This window comes from Convolutriloba macropyga, chromosome 11, assembly GCF_964194025.1.
Source record: "Convolutriloba macropyga chromosome 11, txConMacr16.3, whole genome shotgun sequence".
In the NCBI taxonomy this organism is placed as follows: domain Eukaryota; kingdom Metazoa; phylum Xenacoelomorpha; order Acoela; family Convolutidae; genus Convolutriloba; species Convolutriloba macropyga.
Window position 1 is genome coordinate 1,481,124 of NC_134478.1, and position 27,517 is coordinate 1,508,640.

The window sequence follows — 27,517 nt, forward strand, 5'->3', positions numbered from 1 at the left end:
AAAAATACATGTTAATAAATGTTGAGTGTTAAATGTAGACATTGAGGTTAACAAGGTGAACTAAATATTTTGCTTTCGAAACAAATTATTTTAGGGGTCCACAAAAAGACAACAAATCTAAAAAACCAAAGTAGATATATAAAATTAGCTCCACCGACCCCAACTGGAACCAGGGACCTAAAGATTTCAGCTTCATCTCTACATTCCTCCGGTCTACCAACTGAGCAATCATGGGTTTACCTCTTTGTTCTAAGATATCTTTTCAAGCACTCTAGACAATTTTTTACTCATGTCACTTTAAGCTCCATATCATTTTTCCTAAAAGAACCCAGATAGAATTAATCATTGTTTAGCTAAAGCGGAGAGTTTAACATCAGAATACGTTTTCGAATTTAACTCGTACTTAAAGATACATGTTAATAAATGTTGGGTGTTAAATGTAGACATTGAGGTTAACAAGGTAAACTAAATACTTTGCTTCCAAAACAAATTATTTTAGGGTTCCCTGAGATGACAACAAATTTAAAAAACCAAATTAGATATATAAAATTAGCTCCACCGACCCGAACTCGAACCAGGGACCTAAGGATTTCAGCTTCAACTCTACAGTCCTCCGCTCTACCAACTGAGCTATCGGTGGGTATTGTTCTTTGTTCTAAGTTATCATTTGTCTCACTCTAGACAGTTTTCCCCCTACTGTCCTTTTGACCTCCATATCAAATTTCCTAAAACAACGCAGCAAAAAAGAATCATTGTTTAGCTAAAGCGGAGAGTTTAGAGGTAGAATACGTTTTTGAGTTTAACTCGTACTTAATGATAATTGTTAACAAATGTTGAGTGTTAAATGTCGACATTGAGGTTAACAAGGTAAACTAAACACTTTGCTTCCGAAACAAAAATTATTTTAAGGGTCGCTGAGATGACAAATTAAAAAAAACCAGAGTAGATACATAAAATTAGCTGCAACGACCCGAACTCGAACTAGGGACCTAAGGATTTCAGCTTCTACTCTACAGTCGTTCGCTCTACCAACTGCGCTATCGGTGGTTATACTTCTTTTTTCTAAGTTATCCTTTGTCGCACTGTACAGTTTTCTCCTACTGTCACTTTAACCTCCATATCATTTTCCCCAAAACAACGAATCAAAAAACAATCATTGTTTAGCTAAAGCGGAGAGTTTAGAAGTAAAATACGTTTTTGAATTTAACTCGTACTTAAAGAAAAATGTTATCAAATGTTGAGTGGTAAATGTAGACAATTTTGTGCTCGAGGTAAGCTAAATAATTTGCTTCCAAAACAAATTAGTTTAGGGGTCCACGAGAATACAACAAATTTAAAAAACCAAAGTTGAAATATAAAATTAGCTTCACTGACTCGGACTTAAGGATTTCAGCTTAAACTCCACAGTCTTCCGCTCTACCAACTAAGCTATCGGTGGGTATACTTCTTTGTTTTAAGCTATCTTTTGCCGCACTCTTGACAGTTTCCCCAACTGTCACTTTGACCTGCATATCCTTTCCCCCAAAACAACGAAGCGAATCAAAATGGTCATTTTTAGCTAAAGGGGAGAGTTAAGCATCAGACTACGTTAAGCATCAGTGTTAAGTATCAGACAGGTCAATTCGTACTTAAAGATAAATATAAACAATTGTTAATTTTTAATTGTAGACGTTGATGTTAACAACGTAAACTAAATATTTTGGTTCCGAAACAAATTGTTTTAGGGGTCCATGAGAAGACAACAAGTTTCAAAAGATAAAGTAGATATATAAAATAAGCCCCACCGACCCGGACTCGATTCAGGGACCTAAGGATTTCAGCTTCAACTCTACAGTCCTCCGCTCTTCCAACTGAGCTATCGTTGCGTATACCTCTTTGTTCTATGTTTTCTTTTGCCGCCCTCTAGACAGTTTTCCCCTACTGTCACTTTAACCTCCATACCATTATTCACTAAAAAACGCAGCAAAAAAGAATCATTGTTTAGCTAACGTGGAGTTTAGCATCAGACTATGTTTTTGAATTTAACTGGTACTTAAAAATGTAGACAAAGTTGTTCACAAGGTAAGCTAAATAATTTGCTTCCGAAACAAATTATTTTAGGGGTCCACGAGAATACAACTTATTTAAAAAACCAAAGTAGATTTATAAATTTTGCTCCACCTACGCGGACTTGAACCAGGAACCTAAGGATTTCAGCTTCAACTTTACAGTCGTCCGCTCTACCAACTGAGCTATCGGTGAGCTTACCTCTTTGTTTTAAAATACCTTTTCCCGCACTCTGGACAGTTTCCCCTACTGTCACTTTGACCTCCATATCATTTCCCCCAAAACAACGAAGCGAAGCAAAAAAGGTCATTGTTTAGCTTAAGGGGAGAGTTAAGCATCAGACTACGTTTTGGAATTTAGTTCGTATTTAAAGATAAATATTAACAAATGTTGAGTGTTAAATGTAGACATTGAGGCTAACAAAGTGAACTAAATAATTTGCTTCCGAAACAAATTATTTTAGGGGTCCACGAACAGACAAAAAACTTAAAAAACCAAAGTAGATATATAAAATTAGCTCCACCAAACCAGACTTGAACCAGGAACCTAAGGATTTCAGCTTCAACTCTACAGTCCTCCGCTCTACCAACTCAGCTATCGGTGGGTATACTTTTTTGTTTTAAGTTATCTTTTGCCGCACTCTAGACGGTTTCCCCGACTGTCACTTTGACCTGCATATCATTTCCCCCAAAACAACGAAGCGAAGCAAAAAAGGTCATTGTTTAGCTAAAGGGGAGAGTTAAGCATCAGACTACGTTAAAAATCAGTTAAGCATCAGAAAGGTCAATTCGTACTTAACGATAAATATAAACAAATGTTAATTGTTAAATGTAGACGTTGATGTTAACAACGTAAACTAAATATTTTGCTTCCGAAACAAAGTATTTTAGGGGTCGCTGAGATGACAACAAATTAAAAAAATTCGAGTATATATATAAAATTAGCTCCACCGACCCGAACTCGAACTAGGGACCTAAGGTTTTCAGCTTCTACTCTACAGTCCTCCGCTCTACCAACTGAGCTATCGGTGGGTATACTTCTTTGTTCTAAAGAATCCTTTGTCGCACTCTAGACAGTTTTCTCCTACTTTCACCTTAACCTCTATATCATTTTCCCCAAAACAACGAATCAGAAAACAATCATTGTTTAGCTAAAGCGGAGAGTTTAGAAGTAGAATACGTTTTTGAATTTAACTCGTACTTAAAGATAAATGTTAACAAATGTTGAGTGTTAAATGTAGACAATGTTGTTCACAAGGTAAGCTAAATAATTTGCTTCACAAATAAATTATTTTAGGGGTCCACGAGAATACAACAAATTCAAAAGACCAAAGTTGAAATATAAAATTAGCTTCACTGACCCGGACTTAAGGATTTCAGCTTCAACTCCACAGTCCTCCGCTCTACCAACTAAGCTACTGGTGGGTATATTTCTTTGTTTTAAGTTATCTTTTGCCGCACTCTAGACAGTTTCCCCTACTGTCACTTTGACCTGCATATCATTTCCTCCAAAACAACTAAGCGAAGCAAAAAAGGTCACTTTTTAGCTAAAGGAGAGAGTTAAGCATCAGACTGCGTTAAGCATCAGACAGGTCAATTGGTACTTAAATATAAATATAAATAAATGTAAATTGTTAATTGTAGACGTTGATGTTAACAACGTAAATTAAATATTTTGGTTCCGAAACAAATTGTTTTAGGGGTCCATGAGAAGACAGCAAGTTTAAAAAGCCAAAGTAGATATATAACATTAGTCCCAACGACGCGGACTTGAACCAGGGACCTAAGGCTTTCAGCTTCAACTCTACAGTCCTCCGCTCTACCAAGTGAGCTATAAGTTATCTTTTGCCGCACTCTAGACAGTTCAGTTTCACCTACTGTCACTTTGACCTGCATATCATTTCCCCCAAAACAACGAAGCGAAGCAAAAAAGGTCATTGTTCAGCTAAAGGGGAGAGTTAAGCATCAGACTACGTTAAGAATCAGTTAAGCATCAGACAGGTCATTTCGTACTTAAAGATAAATATAAACAAATGTTAATTGTTAATTGTAGACGTTGATGTTAACAACGTAAGCTAAATATTTTGGTTCCGAAACAAATTGTTTTAAGGGTCCATGAGAAGACAACAAGTTTAAAAAGCCAAAGTAGATATATAACAATAGTCGCAACGACGCGGACTTGAACCAGGGACCTAAGGCTTTCAGATTCAACTCTACAGTCCTCCGCTCTACAAGCTGAGCTATCGGTGGATATACTTCTTTGTTCTAAAGTATCCTTTGCCGCACTCTAGACAGTGTTCTCCTACTTTCACTTTAACCTCCATATCATTTGCCCCAAAGCAACTTATCAAAAAACAATCATTGTTTAGCTAAAGCGGAGAGTTTAGAAGTAGAATACGTTTTTGAATTTAAATCGTACTTAAAGATAAATGTTAACAAATGTTGAGTGTTAAATGTAGACAAGGTTGTTCACAAGGTAAGCTAAATAATTTGCTTCCAAAACAAATTATTTTAGGGGTCCACGAGAATACAACAAATTTAAAAGACCAAAGTTGAAATATAAAATTAGCTTCACTGACCCGGACTTAAGGATTTCAGCTTCAACTCCTTAGTCCTCCGCTCTACCAACTAAGCTACCGGTGGGTATATTTCTTTGTTTTAAGTTATCTTTTGCCGCACTCTAGACAGTTTCCCCTACTGTCACTTTGACCTGCATATCATTTCCTCCAAAACAACGAAGCGAAGCAAAAAAGGTCACTTTTTAGCTAAAGGGGAGAGTTAAGCATCAGACTACGTTAAGCATCAGTTAAGCATCAGACAGGTCAATTGGTACTTAAATATAAATATAAATAAATGTAAATTGTTAATTGTAGACGTTGATGTTAACAACGTAAGCTAAATGTTTTGGTTCCGAAACAAATTGTTTTAAGGGTCCATGAGAAGACAACAAGTTTAAAAAGCCAAAGTAGATATATTACATTAGTCGCAACGACGCGGACTTGAACCAGGGACCTAAGGATTTCAGCTTCAACTCTACAGTCCTCCGCTCTACCAACTGAGCTATCGGTGGATATACTTCTTTGTTCTAAAGTATCCTTTGCCGCACTCTAGACAGTGTTCTCCTACTTTCACTTTAACCTCCATATCATTTGCCCCAAAGCAACTTATCAAAAAACAATCATTGTTTAGCTAAAGCGGAGAGTTTAGAAGTAGAATACGTTTTTGAATTTAAATCGTACTTAAAGATAAATGTTAACAAATGTTGAGTGTTAAATGTAGACAATGTTGTTCACAAGGTAAGCTAAATAATTTGCTTCCAAAACAAATTATTTTAGGGGTCCACGAGAATACAACAAATTTAAAAGACCAAAGTTGAAATATAAAATTAGCTTCACTGACCCGGACTTAAGGATTTCAGCTTCAACTCCACAGTCCTCCGCTCTACCAACTAAGCTACCGGTGGGTATATTTCTTTGTTTTAAGTTACCTTTTGCCGCACTCTAGACAGTTTCCCCTACTTTCACATTGACCTGCATATCATTTCCTCCAAAACAACGAAGCGAAGCAAAAAAGGTCACTTTTTAGCTAAAGGCGAGAGTTAAGCATCAGACTACGTTAAGCATCAGTTAAGCATCAGACAGGTCAATTGGTACTTAAATATAAATATGAATAAATGTAAATTGCTAATTGTAGACGTTGATGTTAACAACGTAAGCTAAATATTTTGGTTCCGAAACAAATTGTTTTAAGGGTCCATGAGAAGACAACAAATTTAAAAAGCCACAGTAGATATATAACATTAGTCGCAACGACGCGGACTTGAACCAGGGACCTAAGGATTTCAGCTTCAACTCTACTGTCCTCCGCTCTACCAACTGAGCTATCGGTGGGTATACTTCTTTGTTCTAAAGTATCCTTTGCCGCACTCTAGACAGTTTTCTCCTACTTTCACTTTAACCTCCATATCATTTGCCCCAAAGCAACTTATCAAAAAACAATCATTGTTTAGCTAAAGCGGAGAGTTTAGAAGTAGAATACGTTTTTGAATTTAAATCGTACTTAAAGATAAATGTTAACAAATGTTGAGTGTTAAATGTAGACAATGTTGTTCACAAGGTAAGCTAAATAATTTGCTTCCAAAACAAATTATTTTAGGGGTCCACGAGAATACAACAAATTTAAAAGACCAAAGTTGAAATATAAAATTAGCTTCACTGACCCGGACTTAAGGATTTCAGCTTCAACTCCACAGTCCTCCGCTCTACCAACTAAGCTACCGGTGGGTATATTTCTTTGTTTTAAGTTACCTTTTGCCGCACTCTAGACAGTTTCCCCTACTTTCACATTGACCTGCATATCATTTCCTCCAAAACAACGAAGCGAAGCAAAAAAGGTCACTTTTTAGCTAAAGGCGAGAGTTAAGCATCAGACTACGTTAAGCATCAGTTAAGCATCAGACAGGTCAATTGGTACTTAAATATAAATATGAATAAATGTAAATTGCTAATTGTAGACGTTGATGTTAACAACGTAAGCTAAATATTTTGGTTCCGAAACAAATTGTTTTAAGGGTCCATGAGAAGACAACAAATTTAAAAAGCCACAGTAGATATATAACATTAGTCGCAACGACGCGGACTTGAACCAGGGACCTAAGGATTTCAGCTTCAACTCTACTGTCCTCCGCTCTACCAACTGAGCTATCGGTGGGTATACTTCTTTGTTCTAAAGTATCCTTTGCCGCACTCTAGACAGTTTTCTCCTACTTTCACTTTAACCTCCATATCATTTGCCCCAAAACAACTTATCAAAAAACAAACATTGTTTAGCTAAATTGGAGAGTTTAGAAGTAGAATACGTTTTTGAATTTAAATCGTACTTAAAGATAAATTTTAACAAATGTTGAGTGTTAAATGTAGACAATGTTGTTCACATGGTAAGCTAAATAATTTGCTTCCAAAACAAATTATTTTAGGGGTCCACGAGAATACAACAAATTTAAAAGACCAAAGTTGAAATATAAAATTAGCTTCACTGACCCGGACTTAAGGGTTTCAGCTTCAACTCCACAGTCCTCCGCTCTACCAACTAAGCTACCAGTGGGTATATTTCTTTGTTTTGAGTTATCTTTTGCCGCACTCTAGACAGTTTCCCCTACTGTCACTTTGACCTGCGTATCATTTCCTCCAAAACAACGAAGCGAAGCAAAAAAGGTCATTTTTTAGCTAAAGGGGAGAGTTAAGCATCAGACTACGTTAAGCATCAGTTAAGCATCAGACAGGTCAATTGGCACTTAAATATAAATATAAATAAATGTAAATTGTTAATTGTAGACGTTGATGTTAACAACGTAAACTAAATATTTTGGTTCCGAAACAAATTGTTTTAGGGGTCCATGAGAAGACAACAAGTTTAAAAAGCCAAAGTAGATATATAACGTTAGTCCCAACGACGCGGACTTGAACCAGGGACCTAAGGATTTCAGCTTCAACTCTACAGTCCTCCGCTCTACCAACTGAGCTATCGGTGGTCTTACCGTTTAGTTTTAAGTTACCTTTTCCCGCACTCTAGACAGTTTCCCCTACTGTCACATTGACCTCCATATCATTTCCTCCAAAACAACGAAGCGAAGCAAAAAAGGTCACTTTTTAGCTAAAGGGGAGAGTTAAGCATCAGACTACGTTAAGCATCAGTTAAGCATCAGACAGGTCAATTGGTATTTAAATATAAATATATATAAATGTAAATTGTTAATTGTGTACGTTGATGTTAACAACGTAAACTAATTATTTTGGTTCCGAAACAAATTGTTTTAGGGGTCCATGAGAAGACAACAAGTTTAAAAAGCCAAAGTAGATATATAACATTAGTCCCAACGACGCGGACTTGAACCAGGGACCTAAGGATTTCAGCTTCAACTCTACAGTCCTCCGCTCTACCAACTGCGCTATCGGTGGGTATACTTCTTTGTTCTAAACTATCCTTTGTCGCACTCTAGACAGTTTTCTCCTACTTTCACTTTAACCTCCATATCATTTTCCCCAAAACAACGAATCAAAAAACAATCATTGTTTAGCTAAAGCGGAGAGTTTAGAAGTAGAATACGTTTTTGAATTTAACTCGTACTTAAAGATAAATGTTAACAAAGTTGCGTGTTAAATGTAGACAATGTTGTTCACAAGGTAAGCTAAATAATTTGCTTCCAAAACAATTTATTTTAGGGGTCCACGAGAATACAACAAATTTAAAAGACCAAAGTTGAAATAAAAAATTAGCTTCACTGACCCGGACTTAAGGATTTCAGCTTCAACTCCACAGTCCTCCGCTCTACCAACTAAGCTACCGGTGGGTATATTTCTTTGTTTTAAGTTATCTTTTGCCGCACTCTAGACAGTGTCCCCTACTGTCACTTTGATCTGCATATCATTTCCCCCAAAACAACGAAGCGAAGCAAAAAAGGTCATTTTTTAACTAAAGGGGAGACTTAAGCATCAGACTACGTTAAGTATCAGTTAAGCATCAGACAGGTCACTTCGTACTTAAAGATAAATATAAATAAATGTAACTTGTTAATTGTAGACGTTGATGTTAACAACGTAAACTAAATATTTTGGTTCCGAAACAAATTGTTTTAGGGGTACATGAGAAGACAACAAGTTTAAGAAACCAAAGTAGATATATAAAATTAGCCCCAACGACCCGGACTCGATTCAGGGACCTAAGGATTTCAGCTTCAACTCTACAGTCCTCCGCTCTACCAACTGAGCTATCGTTGCGTATACCTCTTTGTTCTATGTTTTCTTTTGCCGCCCTCTAGACAGTTCTCCCCTAATGTAACTTTAAGCTCCATATCTTTTTCCCTAATCAACGCAGCAAAAAGTATCATTGTTTAGCTAAAGCGGAGTTTAGCATCAGACTATCTTTTTGAATTTAATTCGTACTTAAAGATAATTGTTAACAAATGTTGAGTGTTAAATGTAGACAATGTTGTTCACAAGGTAAGCTAAATAATTTGCTTCCGAAACAAATTATATCAGGGGTCCACGAGAATACAAAATATTTAAAAAACCAAAGTAGATATATAAAATTAGCTCCGCCGACCCGGACTCGATTCAGGGACCTAAGGATTTCAGCTTCAACTCTACTGTCCTCCGCTCTACCAACTGAGCTATCGGTGGGTATATTTCGTTGTTTTAATTTTTCTTTTGCAGCACTCTAGACAGTTTCCCCTACTGTCACTTTGACCTCCATATCATTTCTCCCAAAACAACGAAGCGAAGCAAAAAAGGTCATTGTTTAGCTAAAGGGGAGAGTTAAGCATCAGACTACGTTAAGAATCAGTTAAGCATCAGACAGGTCATTTTGGTACTTAGAGATAAATATAAACAAATGTTAATTGTTAATTGTAGACGTTGATGATAACAACGTAAACTAAATATTTTGGTTCCGAAACAAATTGTTTTAGGGGTCCATGAGAAGACAACAAGTTTCAAAAGATAAAGTAGATATATAAAATAAGCCCCACCGACCCGGACTCGATTCAGGGACCTAAGGATTTCAGCTTCAACTCTACAGTCCTCCGCTCTACCAACTGAGCTATCGTTGCGTATACCTCTTTGTTCTATGTTTTCTTTTGCCGCCCTCTAGACAGTTTTCCCCTACTGTCACTTTAACCTCCATACCATTATTCCCTAAAAAACGCAGCAAAAAAGAATCATTGTTTAGCTAACGTGGAGTTTAGCATCAGACTATGTTTTTGAATTTAACTCGTACTTAAAAATGTAGACAATGTTGTTCACAAGGTAAGCTAAATAATTTGCTTCCGAAACAAATTATTTTAGGGGTCCACGAGAATACAACTTATTTAAAAAACCAAAGTAGATTTATAAATTTTGCTCCGCCTACGCGGACTTGAACCAGGAACCTAAGGATTTCAGCTTCAACTCTACAGTCCTCCGCTCTACCAACTGAGCTATCGTTGCGTATACCTCTTTGTTCTATGTTTTCTTTTGCCGCCCTCTAGACAGTTCTCCCCTAATGTAACTTTAAGCTCCATATCTTTTTTCCCTAATCAACGCAGCAAAAAAGTATCATTGTTTAGCTAAAGCGGAGTTTAGCATCAGACTGTCTTTTTGAATTTAATTCGTACTTAAAGATAATTGTTAACAAATGTTGAGTGTTAAATGTAGACAATGTTGTTCACAAGGTAAGCTAAATAATTTGCTTCCGAAACAAATTATATTAGGGGTCCACGAGAATAAAAAATATTTAAAAAACCAAAGTAGATATATAAAATTAGCTCCGCCGACCCGGACTCGATTCAGGGACCTAAGGATTTCAGCTTCAACTCTACTGTCCTCCGCTCTACCAACTGAGCTATCGGTGGGCTTACCTCTTTGTTTTAAGTTACCTTTTGCCGCACTCTAGACAGTTTCCCCTACTGTCACTTTGACCTCCATATCATTTCTCCCAAAACAACGAAGCGAAGCAAAAAAGGTCATTGTTTAGCTAAAGGGGAGAGTTAAGCATCAGACTACGTTAAGAATCAGTTAAGCATCAGACAGGTCATTTTGGTACTTAGAGATAAATATAAACAAATGTTAATTGTTAATTGTAGACGTTGATGATAACAACGTAAACTAAATATTTTGTTTGCGGAACAAATTATTTTAGGGGTCCACGAGAATACAACATATTTAAAAAACCAAAGTAGATATATAAAATTAGCTCCACCGAACCGGACTCGAACAAGGAATCTAAGGATTTCAGCTTCAACTCTACAGTCCTCCGCTCTACCAAGTGAGCTATAAGTTATCTTTTGCCGCACTCTAGACAGTTCAGTTTCACCTACTGTCACTTTGACCTGCATATCATTTCCCCCAAAACAACGAAGCGAAGCAAAAAAGGTCATTGTTCAGCTAAAGGGGAGAGTTAAGCATCAGACTACGTTAAGAATCAGTTAAGCATCAGACAGGTCATTTCGTACTTAAAGATAAATATAAACAAATGTTAATTGTTAATTGTAGACGTTGATGTTAACAACGTAAACTAAATATTTTGTTTGCGAAACAAATTATTTTAGGGGTCCACGAGAATTCAATAAATTTAAAAAACCAAAGTTGAAATATGAAATTAGCTCCACCGACCCGGACTTGACCCAGGGACCTAAGGAATTCAGCTTCAACTCTACAGTCCTCCGCTCTACCAACTGAGCTGTCGGTGGGTATACTTCTTTGTTTTAAGTTATCTTTTGCCGCACTCTAGACAGTTTCCCCAACTGTCACTTTGACCTGCATATCACTTCCCCCAAATTAACGAAGCGAAGCAAAAAAGGTCATTGTTTAGCTAAAGGGGAGAGTTAAACGTCAGACTACGTTTTGGAATTTAGTTCGTACTTCAAGATAAAAATTAACAAATGTTGAGTGTTAAAAGTAGACATTGGGGCTAACAAAGTGAACTAAATATTTTGCTTCCGGAACAAATTATTTTAGGGGTCCTCGAGAAGACAACAAACTTAAAAAAACCAAAGTTGAAATATAAAGTTAGCTCCACCGAACCGGACTTGAACCAGGAACCTAAGGATTTCAGCTTCAACTTTACAGTCCTCCGCTCTACCAACTGAGCTATCGGTGCGTATACTTCTTTTTTTTTTAAGTAATCTTTTGCCGCACTCTAGACAGTTTCCTCTACTGTCAATTTGACCTGCATATCATTTACCCCAAAACAACGAACCGAAGCAAAAAAGGTCATTGTTTAGCTAAAGGGGAGAGTTAAACATCAGACTACGTTAAGAATCAGTTAAGCATCAGACAGGTCATTTCGTACTTAAAGATAAATATAAACAAATGTTAATTGTTAATTGTGGACGTTGATGTTAACAGCGTAAACTAAATATTTTGGTTCCGAAACGAATTATTTTAGGGGTCCACGAGAATTCAACAAATTAAAAAAAAACCAAAGTTGAAAAATAAAGTTTGCTCCACCGACCCAGCCTTGAATCAGGAACCTGAGGATTTCAGCTTCAACTCTACAGTCCTCCGCTCTACCAACTGAGCTGTCGGTGGGTATACTTCTTTGTTTTAAGTTATCTTTTGCCGCACTCTAGACGGTTTCCCCAACTGTCACTTTGACCTGCATATCACTTCCCCCAAATTAACGAAGCAAAGCAAAAAAGGTCATTGTTTAGCTAAAGGGGAGAGTTAAACGTCAGACTACGTTTTGGAATTTAGTTCGTACTTTAAGATAAAAATTAACAAATGTGGAGTGTTAAAAGTAGACATTGGGGCTAACAAAGTGAACTAAATATTTTGCTTCCGGAACAAATTATTTTAGGGGTCCACGAGAAGACAACAAACTTAAAAAAACCAAAGTAGATATATAAAATTAGCTCCGCCGACCCGCCCTTGGACCAGGGACCTAAGGATTTCAGCTTCAACTTTACAGTCATCCGCTCTACCAACTGAGCTATCGGTGGGTATACTTCTTTGTTTTAAGTAATCTTTTGCCGCACTCTAGACAGTTTCCTCTACTGTCAATTTGACCTGCATATCATTTCCCCCAAAACAACGAACCGAAGCAAAAAAAGGTCATTGTTTAGCTAAAGGGGAGAGTTAAACATCAGACTACGTTAAGAATCAGTTAAGCATCAGACAGGTCATTTCGTACTTAAAGATAAATTTAAACAAATGTTAATTGTTAATTGTAGACGTTGATGTTAACAGCGTAAACTAAATATTTTGGTTCCGAAACGAATTATTTTAGGGGTCCACGAGAATTCAACAAATTAAAAAAAAACAAAGTTGAAAAATAAAGTTAGCTCCACCGACCCGGCCTTGAACCAGGAACCTAAGGATTTCAGCTTCAACTCTACAGTCCTCCGCTCTACCAACTGAGCTGTCGGTGGGTATACTTCTTTGTTTTAAGTTATCTTTTGCCGCACTCTAGACAGTTTCCCCAACTGTCACTTTGACCTGCATATCATTTCCCCCAAATTAACGAAGCGAAGCAAAAAAGGCCATTGTTTAGCTAAAGGGGAGAGTTAAACGTCAGACTACGTTTTGGAATTTAGTTCGTACTTCAAGATAAAAATTAACAAATGTTGAGTGTTAAAAGTAGACATTGGGGCTAACAAAGTGAACTAAATATTTTGCTTCCGGAACAAATTATTTTAGGGGTCCTCGAGAAGACAACAAACTTAAAAAAAGCAAAGTAGATATATAAAATTAGCTCCGCCGACCCGGCCTTGAACCAGGGACCTAAAGATTTCAGCTTCAACTCTACTGTCCTCCGCTCTACCAACTGAGCTATCGGTGGGTTTACCTCTTTTTTTAAGTTATCTTTTGCCGCACTCTAGACAGTTTTCTCCTACTGTCACTTTAACCTCCATATCATTTTCCCCAAAACATCGAATCAAAAAACAATCATTGTTAAGCTAAAGCGGAGAGTTTAGAAGTAGAATACGATTTTGAATTTAACTCGTACTTAAAGATAAACGTTAACAAATGTTGAGTGTTAAATGTAGACAATGTTGTTCACAAGGTAAGCTAAATAATTTGCTTCCAAAACAAATTATTTTAGGGGTCCACGAGAGTACAACATGTTTAAAAAACCAAAGTTGAAATAAAACATTAGCTTCACTGACCCGGACTTAAGGATTTCAGCTTCAACTCCACAGTCCTCCGCTCTACCAACTAAGCTACCGGTGGGTATATTTCTTTGTTTTAAGTTATCTTTTGCCGCACTCTAGACAGTTTCCCCTACTGTCACTTTGATCTGCATATCATTTGCCCCAAAACAACGAAGCGAAGCAAAAAAGGTCATTTTTTTTAGCTAAAGGGGAGAGTTAAGCATCAGACTACGTTAAGCATCAGTTAAGCATCAGACAGGTCACTTCGTACTTAAAGATAAATATAAATAAATGTAAATTGTTAATTGTAGACGTTGATGTTAACAACGTAAACTAAATATTTTGGTTCCGAAACAAATTGTTTTAGGGGTACATGAGAAGACAACAAGTTTAAAAAGCCAAAGTAGATATATAAAAATAGCCCCAACGAACCGAACTCGATTCAGGGACCTAAGAATTTCAGCTTCAACTCTACAGTCCTCCGCTCTACCAACTGAGCTATCGTTGCGTATACCTCTTTGTTCTATGTTTTCTTTTGCCGCCCTCTAGACAGTTTTCCCCTAATGTAACTTTAAGCTCCATATCATTTTTCCCTAAACAACGCAGCAAAAAAGAATCATTGTTTAGCTAAAGCGGAGTTTAGCATCAGACTATCTTTTTGAATTTAACTCGTACTTAAAGATAATTGTTAACAAATGTTGAGTGTTAAATGTAGACAATGTTGTTCACAAAATAAGCTAAATAATTTGCTTCCGAAACAAATTTTTTTAGGGGTCCACGAGAATACAAAAAATTTAAAAAACCAAAGTAGATATATAAAATTAGCTCCGCCGACGCGGACTTGAACCAGGGACCTAAGGATTTCAGCTTCAACTCTACAGTCCTCAGCTCTACCAACTGAGCTATCTGTGGGTAATTTTTGTTGTTTTAAATTATCTTTTGCCGCAGTTTCCCCTACTGTCACTTTGACCTCCATATCATTTCTCCCAAAACAACGAAGCGAAGCAAAAAAGGTCATTGTTTAGCTAAAGGGGAGAGTTAAGCATTAGACTACGTTAAGAATCAGTTAAGCATCAGACAGGTCATTTCGTACTTAGAGATAAATATAAACAAGTGTTAATTGTTAATTGTAGACGTTGATGTTAACGACGTAAACTAAATATTTTGTTTGCGAAACAAATTAATTTAGGGGTCCACGAGAATTCAATAAATTTAAAAAACCAAAGTTGAAATATAAAGTTAGCTCCACCGAACCGGACTTGAACCAGGAACCTAAGGATTTCAACTTCAACTTTACAGTCCTCCGCTCTACCAACTGAGCTATCGGTGGGTATACTTCTTTGTTTTAAGTAATCTTTTGCCGCACTCTAGACAGTTTCCCCTACTGTCAATTTGACCTGCATATCATTACCCCCAAAACAACGAACCGAAACAAAAAAGGTCATTGTTTAGCTGAAGGGGAGAGTTAAACATCAGACTACGTTAAGAATCAGTTAAGCATCAGACAGGTCATTTCGTACTTAAAGATAAATATAAACAAATGTTAATTTTTAATTGTAGACGTTGATGTCAACAACGTAAACTTAATATTTTGGTTCCGAAACGAATTATTTTAGGGGTCCAGGAGAATTCAACAAATTTAAAAAACCAAAGTTGAAAAATAAAGTTAGCTCCACCGACCCGGCCTTGAGCCAGGAACCTAAGGATTTCAGCTTCAACTCTACAGTCCTCCGCTCTACCAACTGAGCTATCGGCGGGTATACTTCTTTGTTTTAAGTTATCTTTTGCCGCACTCTAGACAGTTTCCCCAACTGTCACTTTGACCTGCATATCACTTCCCCCAAATTAACGAAGCGAAGCAAAAAAGGTCATTGTTTAGCTAAAGGGGAGAGTTAAACGTCAGACTACGTTTTGGAATTTAGTTCGTACTTAAAGATAAATATTAACAAAGGTTGAGTGTTAAATGTAGACATTGAGGCTAACAAAATGAATTAAATATTTTGCTTCCGGAACAAATTATTTTAGGGGTCCACGAGAAGACAACAAACTTAAAAAAACCAAAGTAGATATATAAAATTAGCTCCACCGACCCGGACTCGAACAAGGGTTCTAAGGATTTCAGCTTCAACTCTACAGTCCTCCGCTTCACCAACTGAGCTATCGGTGGGTATACCTCTTTGTTCTAAGTTACCTTTTCCCGCACTCATAGACAGTTTTCCACTACTGTCACTTTAACCTCCAAATAATTTTTCCCTAAGCAACGCAGCACGAAAGGCATTGTTTAGCTAAAGCGGAGACTTTAGCATCAGACTACGTTTTGGAATTTACTTCGTACTTAAAGATAAATATTAACAAAGGTTGAGTGTTAAATGTAGACATTGAGGCTAACAAAATGAATTAAACATTTTTCTTCCGGAACAAATTCTTTTAGGGGTCCACGAGAATTCAAGAATTCAACAAATTTAAAAAACCAAAGTTGAAATATAAACTTTGCGCCACCGACCCGGACTTGAACCAGGAACCTAAGGATTTCAGGTTTAACACTACAGTCCTCCGCTCTATCAACTCAGCTATCGGTGGGTGTACTTCTTTGTTTTAAGTTATCTTTTGCCGCACTCTAGACAGTTTCCCCTACTGTCACTTTGACCTGCATATCATTTCCCCCAAAACAACGAAGCGAAGCACAAAAGTCATTGTTTAGCTAAAGCGGAGACTTTAGCATCAGACTACGTTTTGGAATTTAGTTCGTACTTAAAGATAATTATTAACAAATGTTGAGTGTTAAATGTAGACATTGAGGCTAACAAAATGAACTAAATATTTTGCTTCCGGAACAATTTTTTAGGGGTCCACGAGAATTCAACAAATTTAAAAAACCAAAGTTGAAATATAAATTCAGCTTCACCGACCCGGACTTGAACCAGGGTCCTAAGGATTTCAGCTTCAACTCTACACTCCTCCGCTCTACCAACTCAGCTATCGGTTGGTGTACTTCTTTGTTTTAAGTTATCTTTTGACGCACTCTAGACAGTTTCCCCTACTGTCACTTTGACCTGCATATCATTTATCCCAAAACAACGAAGCGAAGCAAAAAAGATCATTGTTTAGCTAAAGGGGAGAGTTAAGCATCAGACTACGTTTTAGTATTTAGTTCGTACTTAAAGATAAATAATAACAAAAGTTGAGTGTTAAATGTAGACATTGAGGCTAACAAAGTGAACTAAATATTTTGCTTCTGGAACAAATTAATTTAGGGGTCCACGAGATGACAACAAATGGAAAAAAACCAAAGTAGATATATAAAATTGGCTCCACCGACCCGGACTCGAACAAGTGATCTAAGGATTTCAGCTTCGACTCTTCAGTACTCCGCTCTACCAACTGAGTTCTCGGCGCATAGAGCCCTAGTTTCTATGTTTTCTTTTGCCGCCCTCTAGACAGTTTTCCTCTACTGTCACTTTAACCTCCATTTCCTTTTCCCCTGAACAACGCAGCAAAAAAGAATCGTTGGTTAGCTAAAGCGGAGTTTAGCATCAGACTATGTTTTTGAATTTAATTCGTACTTAAAGATAATTGTTGACAAATGTTGAGTGCTAAATGTAGACATTGAGGCTAACAAAGTTAACTAAATATATTGCTTCTGGAACAAATTTTTTAGGGGTCCACGAGAAGACAACAAACTTAAAAAAACCAAAGTAGATATATAAAATTAGCTCCACCGACCCGGACTCGAACAAGGGGTCAAAGGATTTCAGCTTCAACTCTGCAGTCCCCCGCTCTACCAACTGAGCTATCGGTGGGTATACCTCTTTGTTTTAAGTTATCTTTTGCCGCAGTTTCCCCTACTGTCACGTTGACCTGCATATCATTTCCCCCAAAACAACAAAGCGAAGCAAAAAAGGTCATTGTTTAGCTAAAGCAGACAGTTTCCCCTACTGTCATTTTGACTTGCATATCTTTTCCCCCAAAACAACGAAGCGAAGCAAAAAAGGTCATTGTTTAGCTAAAACTGTCAAAGTGACAGTTTCCCCTTCTCTCACTTTGACCTGCATATCATTTCCCCCAAAACAACGAAGCGAAGCAAAAAAGGTCATTGTTTAGTCAAAGGGGAGAGTTAAACATCAGATTACGTTAAGAATCAGTTAAGCATCAGACAGGTCAATTCGTACTTAAAGATAAATATAAACAAATGTTAATTGTAGACGTTGATGTTAGCAACGTAAACTAAAGATTTCGATTCCGAAACAAATTATTTTAGGGGTCCACGAGAATTCAACAAATTTAAAAAAACAAAGTTGAAATATGAAATTAGCTCCACGGACGCGGACTTGAACCAGGGACCTAAGGCTTTCAGCTTCAACTCTACAGTCCTCCGCTCTACCAACTGAGCTATCTGTGGGTGTATTTCGTTGTTTTAAGTTATTTTTTGCCGCAGTTTCCCCTACTGTCACTTTGACCTGCATAACATTTCCCCCAAAACAACGAAGCGAAGCAAAAAAGGTCATTGTTTAGCTAAAACTGTCAAAGTGACAGTTTCCCCTACTGTCACTTTGATCTGCATATCATTTCCCCCAAAACAACCAAGCGAAGCAAAAAAGTCATTGTTTAGCCGAAGGGGAGAGTTAAACATCAGATTACGTTAAGAATCAGTTAAGCATCAGACAGGTCAATTCGTACTTAAAGATAAATATAAACAAATGTTAATTGTAGACGTTGATGTTAGCAACGTAAATTAAGATTTTGATTCCGAAACAAATTATTTTAGGGGTCCACGAGAATTCAACAAAATTTAAAAAAACCAAAGTTGAAATATGAAATTAGCTCCACCGACGCGGATTTGAACCAGGGACCTAAGGGTTTCAGCTTCAACTCTACAGTCCTCAGCTCTACCAACTGAGCTATCTGTGGGTAAATTTTGTTGTTTTAAATTATCTTTTGCCGCAGTTTCCCCTACTGTCACTTTGACCTGCATATCATTTCCCCCAAAACAACGAAGCGAAGCAAAAAAGGTCATTGTTTAGCTAAAGGAGACAGTTTCCCCTACTGTCACTTTGACCTGCATATCATTTCACCCAAAACAACGAAGCGAAGCAAAAAAGGTCATTTTTTAGCTAAAACTGTCAAAGTGACAGTTTCCCCTACTGTCACTTTGACCTGCATATCATTCCCCCCAAAACAACGAAGCGAAGCAAAAAAGGTCATTGTTTAGCTAAAGGAGAGAGTTAAACATCAGATTACGTTAAGAATCAGTTCAGCAGCAGACAAGTCAATTCGTACTTAAAGATAAATAAAAACAAATGTTAATTGTGGACGTTGATGTTAGCAACGTAAACTAAAGATTTTGATTCCGAAACAAATTATTTTAGGGGTCCACGAGAATTCAACAAATTTAAAAATTCAAAGTTGAAATATAAAATTAGCTCCACCGATGCGGACTTAAACCAGGGACCTAAGGCTTTCAGCTTCAACTCTACAGTCCTCCGCTCTACCAACTGAGCTATCTGTGGGTATATTTCGTTGTTTTAATTTTTCTTTTGCAGCACTCTAGACAGTTTCCCCTACTGTCACTTTGACCTGCATATCATTTCCCGCAAAACAACGAAGCGAAGCAAAAAAGGTCATTGTTTAGCTAAAGGGGAGAGTTAAGCATCAGACTACGTTAGGAATCAGTTAAGAATCAGACAGGTCAATTCGTACTTAAAGATAAATATAGACAAATGTTAATTGTAGACGTTGATGTTAGCAACGTAAACTAAAGATTTTGATTCCGAAACAAATTATTTTAGGGGTCCACGAGAATTCAACAAAATTTAAAAAAACCAAAGTTGAAATATGAAATTAGCTCCACCGACGCGGATTTGAACCAGGGACCTAAGGGTTCAGCTTCAACTCTACAGTCCTCAGCTCTACCAACTGAGCTATCTGTGGGTAAATTTTGTTGTTTTAAATTATCTTTTGCCGCAGTTTCCCCTACTGTCACTTTGACCTGCATATCATTTCCCCCAAAACAACGAAGCGAAGCAAAAAAGGTCATTGTTTAGCTAAAGGAGACAGTTTCCCCTACTGTCACTTTGACCTGCATATCATTTCACCCAAAACAACGAAGCGAAGCAAAAAAGGTCATTTTTTAGCTAAAACTGTCAAAGTGACAGTTTCCCCTACTGTCAATTTGACCTGCATATCATTCCCCCCAAAACAACGAAGCGAAGCAAAAAAGGTCATTGTTTAGCTAAAGGAGAGAGTTAAACATCAGATTACGTTAAGAATCAGTTCAGCAGCAGACAAGTCAATTCGTACTTAAAGATAAATAAAAACAAATGTTAATTGTGGACGTTGATGTTAGCAACGTAAACTAAAGATTTTGATTCCGAAACAAATTATTTTAGGGGTCCACGAGAATTCAACAAATTTAAAAATTCAAAGTTGAAATATAAAATTAGCTCCACCGATGCGGACTTAAACCAGGGACCTAAGGCTTTCAGCTTCAACTCTACAGTCCTCCGCTCTACCAACTGAGCTATCTGTGGGTATATTTCGTTGTTTTAATTTTTCTTTTGCAGCACTCTAGACAGTTTCCCCTACTGTCACTTTGACCTGCATATCATTTCCCGCAAAACAACGAAGCGAAGCAAAAAAGGTCATTGTTTAGCTAAAGGGGAGAGTTAAGCATCAGACTACGTTAGGAATCAGTTAAGAATCAGACAGGTCAATTCGTACTTAAAGATAAATATAGACAAATGTTAATTGTAGACGTTGATGTTAGCAACGTAAACTAAATATTTTGGTTCCGAAACAAATTGTTTTAGGGGTCCATGAGAAGAAAACAAGTTTAAAAAGCCAAAGTAGATATATAAAACTAGCCCCACCGACTCGGACTCGATTCAGGTACCTAAGAACTTCAGCTTCAACTCTACAGTCCTCCGCTCTACCAACTGAGCTATCGGTGCGTATACCTCTTTTTTCTTTTTTCTTTTGCCGCCCTCTAGACATTTTTCCCCTACTGTCACTTTAACCTCCATATCATTTTCCCCAAAGCAACGAATCAAAATAGAATCATTGTTTAGCTAAAGCGGAGAGTTAAGAAGTAGAATACGTTTTTGATTTTAACTCGTACTTAAAGATACATGTTAATAAATGTTGAGTGTTAAATGTAGACATTGAGGCTAACAAAGTGAACTAAATATTTTGCTTCTGGAACAAAATTTTTTAAGGGTTCACGAGAAAACAACAAATATAAAAAAAGTAGATATATAAAATTAGCTCCACCGACCCGGACTTGAACCAGGGACCTAAGGATTTCAGGTTCAACTCTACAGTCCTCCGCTCTACCAACTGAGCTATCGGTGGGTATTCTTCTCTGTTTTAAGTTATCTTTCGCCGCACTCTAGACAGTTTCCACTACTGTCACTTTGACCTGCATATCATTTCCCCCAAAACAACGAAGCGAAGCAAAAAAGGTCATTGTTTAGCTAAAGGGGAGAGTTAAGCATCAGACCACGTTTTGGAATTTAGTTCTTACTTATAGATAAATATTAACAAATGTTGAGTGTTAAATGTAGACATTGAGGCTAACAAAGTGAACTAAATTTTTTGCTTCCGGAACAAATTATTTCAGGGGCCCACGAGAAGACAACAAACTTAAAAAAACCAAAGTAGATATATAAAATTAGCTCCACCAACCCGGACTTGAACCAGGGACCTAAGGATTCAGCTTCAACTCTACAGTCCTCCGCTCTACCAACTGAGCTATCGGTGGGTATATTTCTTTGATTTAAGTTTTCTTTCGCCGCACTCTAGACAGTTTCCCCTACTGTCACATTGACCTCCATATCATTTCCCCCGAAACAACGAAGCGAAGCAAAAAAAGTCATTGTTTAGCTAAAGGGGAGAGTTAAGCATCAGACTACGTTAAGAATCAGTTAAGCATCAGACAGCTCAATTCGTACTTAAAGATAAATATAAACAATTGTTAATTGTTAATTGTAGACGTTGATGTTAACAACGTAAACTAAATATTTTGGTTCCGGAACAAAATGTTTCAGGGGTCCATGAGAAGAAAACAAATTTAAAAAGCCAAAGTAGATATATAAAAATAGCCCCACCGACTCGGACTCGATTCAGGTACCTAAGAACTTCAGCTTCAACTCTACAGTCCTCCGCTCTACCAACTGAGCTATCGGTGCGTATACCTCTTTTTTCTTTTTTCTTTTGCCGCCCTCTAGACATTTTTCCCCTACTGTCACTTTAACCTCCATATCATTTTCCCCAAAGCAACGAATCAAAATAGAATCATTGTTTAGCTAAAGCGGAGAGTTAAGAAGTAGAATACGTTTTTGATTTTAACTCGTACTTAAGGATACATGTTAATATATGTCGAGTGTTAAATGTAGACATTGAGGCTAACAAAGTGAACTAAATATTTTGCTTCTGGAACAAAATTTTTTAAGGGTTCACGAGAAAACAACAAATATAAAAAAAGTAGATATATAAAATTAGCTCCACCGACCCGGACTTGAACCATGGACCTAAGGATTTCAGCTTCAACTCTACAGTCCTCCGCTCTTCCAACTGCGCTATCGGTGGGTAAACTTCTTTGTTTTAAGTTATCTTTCGGCGCACTCTAGACAGTTTCCCCTACTGTCACTTTGACCTGCATATCATTTCCCCGAAAACAACGAAGCGAAGCATAAAAGGTCATTGTTTAGCTAAAGGGGAAGTTAAGCATCAGACTACGTTAAGAATCAGTTAAGCATCAGAGAGGTCAATTCGTACCTAAAAATAAATATAAACTAATGTTTATGGTTAAATGTAGACGTTGATGTTAACAACGTAAACTAAATACTTTGGTTCCGAAACAAATTGTTTTAGGGTTCCATGAGAAGACAACAAGCTTTAAAAGCCAAAGTAGATATATAAAAATAGCCCTACCGACCCGGACTCGATTCAGGGATCTAAGGACTTCAGCTTCAACTCTACAGTACTCCGCTCTACCAACTGAGCTATCGGTGCGTATACCTCTATTTTCTATGTTTTCTTTTGCCGCCCTCTAGAGAGTTTTCCCCTACTGTCATTTTAACCTCAATATCATTTTCCCCTAATTAACGCAGCAAAAAAGAATCAATGTTTATCTAAAGCGGAGTTTAGCATCCGACTATGTTTTAGAATTTAACTCGTACTTAATGATAATTGTTAACAAATGTTGAGTGTTAAATGTAGACATTGAGGTAAGCTAAACACTTTGCTTCCGAAACAAATTTTTTTAGGGGTCCACGAGAATACAACAAATTTAAAAACCAAAGTAGATATATAAATTTAGCTCCGCCGACCTGGACTTGAACCAGGGACCGAAGGATTTCAATCTCGACTCTACAGTCCTCCGCTTTACCAACTTAGCTATCGGTGGGCATACCTCTTTGTTTTCAGTTACCTTTTGCCGCAATCTAGACGGTTTCCCCTACTGTCACATTGACCTCCATATCATTTCCCCCAAAACAACGAAGCGAAGCAAAAACTGTCATTGTTTAGCTAAAGGGGAGAGTTAAGCATCAGACTACGTTAAGAATCAGTTAAGCATCAGAGAGGTCATTTCGTACCTAAAGATAAATATAAACTAATGTTAATTGTTAATTGTAGACGTTGATGTAAACAACGTAAACTAAATTTTTGGTTCCGAAACAAATTATTTTAGGGGTCCACGAGAATTCAACAAATTTACAAAACCAAAGTTGAAATATGAAATTAGTTCCACCGACCCGGACTTGACCCAGGGACCTAAGGAATTCAGCTTCAACTCTACAGTCCTCCGTTCTACCAACTTAGCTATCGGTGGGCTTACCTCTTTGTTTTAAGTTACTTTTGCCGCACTTTAGACGGTTTCCCCTACTGTCACATTGACCTCCATATCATTTCCCCCAAAACAACGAAGCGAAGCAAAAAAGGTCATTGTTTAGCTAAAGGGGAGATTTAAGCATCAGACTACGTTTCGGAATTTAGTTCGTACTTAAAGATAAAAATTAACAAATGTTAATTGTTAATTGTAGACGTTGATGTTAACAACGTAATCTAAATATTTTGCTTCCGGAACAAATTATTTTAGGGGTCCACGAGAAGACAACAAACTTAATGAAACCAAAGTAGATATATAAAATTAGCTCTACCCACCCGGACTCGAACAATGGATCTAAGCATTTCAACTTCAACTCTACAGTCCTCTGCTCTACCAACTGAGCTATCGGTGGGTATACTTATTTGTTTTAAGTTATCTTTTGCCGCACTCTAGACAGTTTCCCCTACTGTCACTTTGACCTGCATATCATTTCCCCCAAAACAACGAAGCGAAGCAAAAAAGTTCATTGTTTAGCTAAAGGGGAGAGTTAAGCATCAGACTACGTTAAGAATAAGTTAACCATCAGACAGGTCAATTTATACTTAAAGATAAATACAAACAAATGTTAATTGTTAAATGTAGACGTTGATTTTAACAACGTAAACTGAATATTTTGGTTCCGAAACAAATTATTTTAGGGGTCCACGAGAATTCAACAAATTTAAAAAAACTAAAGTTGAAATATAAAATTAGCTCCACCGACCCGGACTTGAACCAGGGACCTAAGGACTTCAGCTTCAACTCTACAGTCCTCCGCTCTACCAACTGAGCTATCGGTGGGTATAATTCTTTGTTTTAAGTTACCTTTTGCCGCACTCTAGACAGTTTCCCCTACTGTCACTTTGACCTGCATATCATTTCCCCCAAAACAACGAAGCGAAGCAAAAAAGGTCATTGTTTAGCTAAAGGGGAGAGTTAAGCATCAGACTACGTTAAGAATCAGTTAAGCATCAGACAGGTCAATTCGTACTTAAAGATAAATAAAAACAAATGTTAATTGTTAATTGTAGAAGTTGGTGTTAACAACGTAAACTAAATATTTTTTTGTTTATTAAACAAATTGTTTTAGGGTTCCATGAGAAGACAAGAAGTTTAAAAAGCCAAAGTAGATGTATAAAATTAGCCCCACCGACCCGGACTCAATTCAGGGACCTAAGGACTTCAGCTTCAACTTAACAGTCCTCCGCTCTACCAACTGAGCTATCGGTGCGTATACCTCTTTTTTCTATGTTTTCTTTTGCCGCCCTCTAAACTGTTTTCCCCTACTGTCACTTTAATCTCTATATCATTTTCCCCGTAAACAACGCAGCAAAAAAAATCATTGTTTAGCTAAAGCGGAGTTTAGCATCAGACTATGTTTTTGAATTTAATTCGTACTTAAAGATAATTGTTAACAAATGTTGAGTGTTTAATGTAGACATTGAGGTTAACAATGTAAACTAAACACTTTGCTTCCGAAACAAATTATTTTAGGGGTCCATGAGAATACAACAAATTTAAAAAACCAAAGTTGATATATATAATTAGCTCCGCCGACCCGGACTTAAACCAAGGACCTAAGGATTTCAGCTTCGACTCTACAGTCCTTCACTCTACCAACTGAGCTATCGTTGGGCTTACCTCTTTATTTTAAGTTATCTTTTGCCGCACTCTAGACGGTTTTCCCCTACTGTCACATTGACCTCCATATCATTTCCCCCAAAAGAACGAAGGGAAGCAAAAAAGTTCATTGTTTAGCTAAAGGGGAGAGTTAAGCATCAGACTACGTTAAGAATAAGTAAAGCATCAGACAGGTCAATTTGTACTTAAAGATAAATATAAACAAATGTTAATTGTTAATAGTAGACGTTGATGTTAACAACGCAAACTAAATATTTTTGTTTCCGAAACAAATTGTTTTAGGGGTCCATGAGAAGACAAGAAGTTTAAAAAGCCAAAGTAGATATATAAAAATAGCCCCAACGAACCGAACTCGATTCAGGGACCTAAGAATTTCAGCTTCAACTCTACAGTCCTCCGCTCTACCAACTGAGCTATCGTTGCGTATACCTCTTTGTTCTATGTTTTCTTTTGCCGCCCTCTAGACAGTTTTCCCCTAATGTAACTTTAAGCTCCATATCATTTTTCCCTAAACAACGCAGCAAAAAAGAATCATTGTTTAGCTAAAGCGGAGTTTAGCATCAGACTATCTTTTTGAATTTAACTCGTACTTAAAGATAATTGTTAACAAATGTTGAGTGTTAAATGTAGACAATGTTGTTCACAAAATAAGCTAAATAATTTGCTTCCGAAACAAATTTTTTTAGGGGTCCACGAGAATACAAAAAATTTAAAAAGCCAAAGTAGATATATAAAAATAGCCCCAACGAACCGAACTCGATTCAGGGACCTAAGGATTTCAGCTTCGACTCTACAGTCCTTCACTCTACCAACTGAGCTATCGTTGGGCTTACCTCTTTATTTTAAGTTATCTTTTGCCGCACTCTAGACGGTTTTCCCCTACTGTCACATTGACCTGCATATCATTTCCCCCAAAACAACGAAGCGAAGCAAAAAAGGTTCTTGTTTAGCTAAAGCGGAGTTTAGCATCAGACTATCTTTTTGAATTTAACTCGTACTTAAAGATAATTGTTAACAAATGTTGAGTGTTAAATGTAGACAATGTTGTTCACAAAATAAGCTAAATAATTTGCTTCCGAAACAAATTTTTTTAGGGGTCCACGAGAATACAAAAAATTTAAAAAGCCAAAGTAGATATATAAAAATAGCCCCAACGAACCGAACTCGATTCAGGGACATAAGGACTTCAGCTTCAACTCTACAGTCCTCCGCTCTACCAACTGAGCTATGGGTGGGTATAATTCTTTGTTTTAAGTTATATTTTGGCGCACTCTAGACAGTTTCCCCTACTGTCACTTTGACCTGCATATCATTTCCCCCAAAACAACGAAGCGAAGCAAAAAAGGTTCTTGTTTAGCTAAAGGGGAGAGTTAAGCATCAGACTACGTTAAGAATCAGTTAAGCATCAGACAGGTCAATTCGTACTTAAAGATAAATACAAACAAACGTTAATTGTTAATTGTAGACGTTGATGTTAACAACGCAAACTAAATATTTTTGTTTCCGAAACAAATTGTTTTAGGGGTCCATGAGAAGACAAGAAGTTTAAAAAGGCAAAGTAGATATATAAAATTAGCCCCACCGACCCGGACTCGATTCAGGGACCTAAGGACTTCAGCTTCAACTTTACAGTCCTCCGCTCTACCAACTGAGCTATCGGTGCGTATACCTCTATTTTCTATGTTTTCTTTTGCCGCCCTCTAAACTGTTTTCCCCTACTGTCACTTTAATCTCTATATCATTTTCCCCGTAAAAAACGCAGCAAAGAAGAATCATTGTTAAGCTAAAGCGGAGTTTAGCATCAGACTATGTTTTTGAATTTAATTCGTACTTAAAGATAAATGTTAACAAATGTTGAGTGTTTAATGTGGGCATTGAGGTTAACAATGTAAACTAAACACTTTGCTTCCGAAACAAATTATTTTTGGGGTCCCTTGAGAATACAACAAATTTAAAAAACCAAAGTTGATATATATAATTAGCTCCGCCGACCCGGACTTGAACCAAGGACCCAAGGATTTCAGCTTCGACTCTACAGTCCTTCACTCTACCAACTGAGCTATCGGTGGGTATAATTCTTTGTTTTAAGTTACCTTTTGCCGCACTCTAGACAGTTTCCCCTACTGTCACTTTGACCTGCATATCATTTCCCCCAAAACAACGAAGCGAAGCAAAAAAGGTCATTGTTTAGCTAAAGGGGAGAGTTAAGCATCAGACTACGTTAAGAATCAGTTAAGCATCAGACAGGTCAATTCGTACTTAAAGATAAATAAAAACAAATGTTAATTGTTAATTGTAGAAGTTGGTGTTAACAACGTAAACTAAATATTTTTTTGTTTA

At 37.1% G+C, this 27,517-nt stretch overlaps 14 non-coding genes across 14 annotated transcripts; all 14 read right to left on the reverse strand.

Annotated features, from left to right (window-relative positions):
* Positions 1 to 554: 554 nt before the first annotated feature.
* On the reverse strand, positions 555 to 640 carry Trnay-gua (transfer RNA tyrosine (anticodon GUA)). The gene is given in 2 exon segments: positions 555 to 590; positions 604 to 640. It is a non-coding gene; the product is annotated as a tRNA-Tyr (tRNA).
* A 6,849-nt stretch (positions 641 to 7,489) lies between these two features.
* Trnay-gua (transfer RNA tyrosine (anticodon GUA)) lies at positions 7,490 to 7,575 on the reverse strand. The gene is given in 2 exon segments: positions 7,490 to 7,525; positions 7,539 to 7,575. It is a non-coding gene; the product is annotated as a tRNA-Tyr (tRNA).
* A 3,607-nt stretch (positions 7,576 to 11,182) lies between these two features.
* On the reverse strand, positions 11,183 to 11,268 carry Trnay-gua (transfer RNA tyrosine (anticodon GUA)). Its single transcript is given in 2 exon segments — positions 11,183 to 11,218; positions 11,232 to 11,268. It is a non-coding gene; the product is annotated as a tRNA-Tyr (tRNA).
* Positions 11,269 to 11,592: 324 nt separating this feature from the next.
* Trnay-gua (transfer RNA tyrosine (anticodon GUA)) lies at positions 11,593 to 11,678 on the reverse strand. The gene is given in 2 exon segments: positions 11,593 to 11,628; positions 11,642 to 11,678. It is a non-coding gene; the product is annotated as a tRNA-Tyr (tRNA).
* Positions 11,679 to 12,862: 1,184 nt separating this feature from the next.
* Positions 12,863 to 12,948, reverse strand: Trnay-gua (transfer RNA tyrosine (anticodon GUA)). The gene is given in 2 exon segments: positions 12,863 to 12,898; positions 12,912 to 12,948. It is a non-coding gene; the product is annotated as a tRNA-Tyr (tRNA).
* Positions 12,949 to 14,915: 1,967 nt separating this feature from the next.
* Trnay-gua (transfer RNA tyrosine (anticodon GUA)) lies at positions 14,916 to 15,001 on the reverse strand. Its single transcript is given in 2 exon segments — positions 14,916 to 14,951; positions 14,965 to 15,001. It is a non-coding gene; the product is annotated as a tRNA-Tyr (tRNA).
* Positions 15,002 to 15,342: 341 nt separating this feature from the next.
* Positions 15,343 to 15,428, reverse strand: Trnay-gua (transfer RNA tyrosine (anticodon GUA)). The gene is given in 2 exon segments: positions 15,343 to 15,378; positions 15,392 to 15,428. It is a non-coding gene; the product is annotated as a tRNA-Tyr (tRNA).
* Positions 15,429 to 17,385: 1,957 nt separating this feature from the next.
* Trnac-gca (transfer RNA cysteine (anticodon GCA)) lies at positions 17,386 to 17,471 on the reverse strand. The gene is given in 2 exon segments: positions 17,386 to 17,421; positions 17,435 to 17,471. It is a non-coding gene; the product is annotated as a tRNA-Cys (tRNA).
* A 3,461-nt stretch (positions 17,472 to 20,932) lies between these two features.
* Trnay-gua (transfer RNA tyrosine (anticodon GUA)) lies at positions 20,933 to 21,018 on the reverse strand. Its single transcript is given in 2 exon segments — positions 20,933 to 20,968; positions 20,982 to 21,018. It is a non-coding gene; the product is annotated as a tRNA-Tyr (tRNA).
* Positions 21,019 to 21,342: 324 nt separating this feature from the next.
* On the reverse strand, positions 21,343 to 21,427 carry Trnay-gua (transfer RNA tyrosine (anticodon GUA)). Its single transcript is given in 2 exon segments — positions 21,343 to 21,378; positions 21,391 to 21,427. It is a non-coding gene; the product is annotated as a tRNA-Tyr (tRNA).
* Positions 21,428 to 22,168: 741 nt separating this feature from the next.
* Trnay-gua (transfer RNA tyrosine (anticodon GUA)) lies at positions 22,169 to 22,254 on the reverse strand. Its single transcript is given in 2 exon segments — positions 22,169 to 22,204; positions 22,218 to 22,254. It is a non-coding gene; the product is annotated as a tRNA-Tyr (tRNA).
* Positions 22,255 to 22,988: 734 nt separating this feature from the next.
* Trnay-gua (transfer RNA tyrosine (anticodon GUA)) lies at positions 22,989 to 23,074 on the reverse strand. The gene is given in 2 exon segments: positions 22,989 to 23,024; positions 23,038 to 23,074. It is a non-coding gene; the product is annotated as a tRNA-Tyr (tRNA).
* Positions 23,075 to 24,251: 1,177 nt separating this feature from the next.
* Trnay-gua (transfer RNA tyrosine (anticodon GUA)) lies at positions 24,252 to 24,337 on the reverse strand. Its single transcript is given in 2 exon segments — positions 24,252 to 24,287; positions 24,301 to 24,337. It is a non-coding gene; the product is annotated as a tRNA-Tyr (tRNA).
* Positions 24,338 to 27,160: 2,823 nt separating this feature from the next.
* On the reverse strand, positions 27,161 to 27,246 carry Trnay-gua (transfer RNA tyrosine (anticodon GUA)). Its single transcript is given in 2 exon segments — positions 27,161 to 27,196; positions 27,210 to 27,246. It is a non-coding gene; the product is annotated as a tRNA-Tyr (tRNA).
* Positions 27,247 to 27,517: the final 271 nt, after the last annotated feature.